The sequence below is a fragment of the Elephantulus edwardii genome, unplaced genomic scaffold (assembly GCF_000299155.1).
Source record: "Elephantulus edwardii isolate Elephantulus edwardi_28Jun2011 unplaced genomic scaffold, EleEdw1.0 scaffold00006, whole genome shotgun sequence".
NCBI classification, from domain to species: Eukaryota; Metazoa; Chordata; class Mammalia; order Macroscelidea; family Macroscelididae; genus Elephantulus; species Elephantulus edwardii.
Window position 1 is genome coordinate 21,016,081 of NW_006399756.1, and position 4,527 is coordinate 21,020,607.

Sequence of the window (4,527 nt, forward strand, 5' to 3'; positions counted from 1 at the left end):
GTCCCGCCCTCGCCCACTGCACGCCGGGAACCGTAGTCCGCACGCTGCTCGAGTACGCCTGCGCGTTGCAGGATGCCTCAGTGGCCGCTGGGAGATGTAGTCCCACCTAGCTAAAAGCTTCCTTTCGCGTTCTCGCCTGCTGGAATGGAAAGTTGCCTGCCAGGCCTTTCTCCTGGAAAATGACAGGTTGAGCGCGCTGTAAGTCCAGGCCAGTCTCAAGGAATTCCTCAGCTGACCCACTTCCCTAGGGTGCCCAGGAACTGGTTTACTCCTTATTTGAAATCTCATGAAATACTTTTTTGGGGGAATGTTTTCAGGAGAGGCCAGTCCTTGGAAAAAGATAGCATGCTGAGAAACAACAAAAAAATAATTGTTCAAAAACAAAGGATGTTGGTGTATGTAGTTTTATATCGGCGAGATCATAAGCAAGCGGGGGATCATTGGCTATGATGTTTGAACGCATCTGATTATATCTCATTTACTATTTCTGTATTCTTGGACCATGTGTGATGAGATTAATATCTCAATAAAATAGCTAATATGCGGAAAAGAAAAAAAAACAACAAAGGATAATTTCTCCGAAGCCAGAGAGCGCTTCCCCAACAGCCTTCTTCCATATCAGTTTTTACATTAACAAAACAGTTGCCATGGAATTGAATCCCATTCATGGCTATTCCATATATGCCAAGAAGAACTCTGTTCTCTAAGGGTTTTAATGACTGACTCTTCAGAAGTAGTTGTCAGATGCTGCTTTTGAGGTGTCTCTGGGTGGACTAGGAAGCTCTGGTGACCTACTAGTAAGAAGTGCTATCAACCCAAATTCACGCAGATAAAAGAAAGATAGGCTGCCTCCTTGCAATTTACAGCCTCTGAAAACCTACTGGAGGGTCAACTAGCCCATAAGCCAATTTCAACTTGAAGGGCACATTACAATTGGGTGGACTAGAACCCTCAATCCTTCTGTTCAGGAGCCCTGGGCATACACCCTGTTCACCACCCCAAAGACTACTGCCAAAGTACAGAAAGTTACTATTTTATTTCTTTTTTGAAACTCCTTTTTGTTCATTTAGTCCCTTAGTAGTATTTTTATGAGCAAGAAAACGTCTCTAAAATTACCTGGTGCTTTAGGTGGAGGATGCAACTCGGTGGTTAAGAGATTTAGTGGTGGAGATACACAGTTTGAATCTTGACTCAGCTACCTATGCTGTGTGGGTTTCTAATATATAGTATGGGAAATATACTACAAAATCTTGTAATTTCAACAGTGTTCAGTTCTGTGACATTCATTACCTGTGTTCACCAAGTGCTATGTGGATGCTTAAGCCTTATTTTCCTCATGCATAAAATGGATATAGTTATTCTTTAAGACACACAACTATGTGCTTGTCACCTGTCAACACTGTAACAGACAGAAGGTGCACAGCAATGAAAGAAAAAAAACAACACAGTCCCTGCTTTCTCCAGAAGTGTACAACCATTAGGGCTTACTGTGACCATTCAATTCAATAATTCCAATACTCAGTACATATGAGACACAAAAACAGAAGGTTTGTAAAACAAAAGCCAGGCAATACAAAAAGGAGTACAGATCCACTTGAACTGTTGTGTTCCTAAAGAATACTGGACGTCCAAATGGGTGGCCAGAAGAACAGATAAATCACTCCCAGAAGAAATACAGCCGGAATGCTCCTGAAATTGAAGATGGTGCAACCTTGGCTTACTTTGGGCAAGTCATCAGGGAAGATCAATCATGAAATCTAGAAAAAGATTTCATGTTTAGTAAAGAGTCCACAAGAAATGAGAAAAAGCCTCAAAGAGATGGATTGATATACTAGCCTTAAAATTTAACTCAAACATACTCACAATCATGAAGACAGCACAAGGCTGGTCAACATTTCATATTGTTATACCCTAAGGTGCACTTGATACAGGCCATGGTCTTTGCCATTACTTGCGATGCATCAGGGAACTGGACAATGACTAGGGATGATAGAAGGAGAGCTGATGTCTTTGAGTTGTGGTGCTGGAGAAGAGTATTGAATATATCATGGACTGCTAGGAGAACAAACGAGTTCGTCCTGGAGAGGGTGAAACTAGGCTGCTCCTTGGAGGCAAGGATTCTGAAGCTTCATCTGACATACTTTGGACATGTTGCAAGGAGGCACCAGTCCTTGGAGAGGGACGTCTACCCTTGGGAGGGTAGAGGGACGGCATAGGAGAAGAAGACCCTCGATGAGATGGATTGATTCTGTCACTGGGGTAATGGGGATAGACATGTCGGAGACAATGAGATTGGCACAGGATAGAGCAGGGTTTAGGGCTGTTGTACATAGGGTTGCTAGTGACTTGAAGGCACATAAACACAACAATACCTAAGGTCACCTGGTGGCCTAGTGGTAAGAATCTGCACTGCAATCCCGAAGACACAGAGTTTGAATGCACCAACTGCTCTGCAGAAGGATGGACAATCTCCTCCCATTTGATTAACTGCTGCAAACTCATTGGAGTCTCAACTTAATGGGTCGTTTCCAACTCAACGGTACACAACAACAACAACAACAAGGTCACTTTTAGTAGGAACTGACCTGTATGGAAGGCAGCTACAAACAACAACGTGGTGATTCTGCTCCCACTCTTCTCCAAAGAGGGGTAAGCGAAAGCAGTGGCTGAAGAGAGCAGTTGTTGTGGTTCTGGGTTGTTCGTGCTGACGAGTCGAGTACGACCCATAGCAACTCTATGAACAACAGATCTGAACCCTGTCCTATCCTGTGCCATCCTCACAATCTCCCACATACTTGAGTCCACTGCTACAGTGCTGTGTCGATCCAAGCGGTTAAGGGTCTGCGTCTCTTTCGCTGTCCCTCCACCTTCCCAAGCATGAGGTCCCTCTCCAAGGAGTAGCTTCTCCTAGCAACATGCCCTCAGTATGTGCGACAAGCTTTGTTATTTTTTGCCTCCAAGGAGCACTCAGGCAGCAACTTCTCCAAAACATAGCTGTTGTTCAGGGACAACATTAAAAAACTGCCCCAAGCTGCTCCCCTTGCCACCCTCTTTTCATGTTCGAATGCTTGGCGTTAGTAAGAATCTGGGCCAGATGATTCTTTGTTGTGGGAGGTTGTCCTGTGCCTTGTGGGGAGTTGTACAGCATTCTCAGTCTCTACCCATTAAGTGGCACTAGTACTCTTCCCTACCTCCAGGTGTGACAACTAAAACTGTCTCCAGATATTGCCAAATGTCCCCTGGGGGACAAAATCACTACCAGTGGAGAAGGACTGGTCTAGGGGGAAGAGAGTCAGAGGGTCACAACAAGTGAATCCTTCAGGAGCAAGTTGGGAACTGTAAAATATCCTCCAACTTTCTCCCGTCCTGATTATTTGAACCTGCTGGTAGACATCAGCCAAAATAGCAGGAAGTTCCTGCTGAGTAGGGAATGTCCCTTTCCCCGTGGTCAGTCTAAGGGCTACTGCAGAAAATTCCATTTTAGGATGGAAAGCGTACCCTCTCAAAAATGTCATGAGCTCCAGGCTGCATTTTAACATCTCCTCGTGGGCATTTCTTTTTCTTTCCATACCGAACATGATCTCCAATGTGGTTACAAGCTGCAAAATTTTGCCAGCCCTTTTAAATATTATACTTGGCATAGCATTTAAGAACTAAATAGATATTCCATCAAATGCAGGGAGACCCAAAACGAGAGGTGTTTGCAAGCCACGGGAAAATGAATTCTGTCTTGCCACAGAACTGCTTCTTCAGCTGCTGGTTAGGTTGGTTCAACTGTAGGCTTGCCCGTTGGGTGTAATAATCACCCTCCACACTCAACAAGTCGGAGCTTTGGTGGCCTAGTGGCAAGAAGCTGTGCTGCAATCCTGAAGGCACGTGGTTCAAGGTCACAAACCCCTTCACGGGAGAAGGATGGGCAATCTCCTGTGCAATTAACTGCCTCTGAAAACCTACTGGAGTGTCAGCTTTAAGTTGGCTCTGGCTCTACGGTAAACAACAGCAACCCTCAACAAGGGACATGGAAGATAGGGGTGAGATAAAAGTTATTTAACAAAAAAAAAACAACACGTATTCACACAGAAGATCTTTTAAGTGAAGAGAAATTATTAGATTGAAAGTTTCCACCATTTGCAGAACCTCTTTAAGCTGTACATTGTAAAATGCCAAGGGCGACCTCTGGAACTTAAAAGAGGCAGTTTTCATGACAAATAAAAAGGAAGGTATTACATTATCCAGTGGGAGAAAAAACCATATGATGTACAATCAAAAAAAGCAGTCCAAAGAGAAAATATACAAATATCCAAGATGCATTTAAATCCACAGGCCGTAGAGCTCTAGCAGGTTAAGGCTAGATGCTTAGGAGGGGTTCCCTGGGTAATATGGACAGGTAAGGGGCAGAAAGGTTGTAGGGCAGAGTTGACCAAGTGATGCTTTGGAAAAAAAGGCCTGGTGACCCACCTTAAAAAAAATCAGTCTTTGTAAAGCTCCTGGAGCACAGACCTGCTCTGACATTCAAGGGATTGCAGA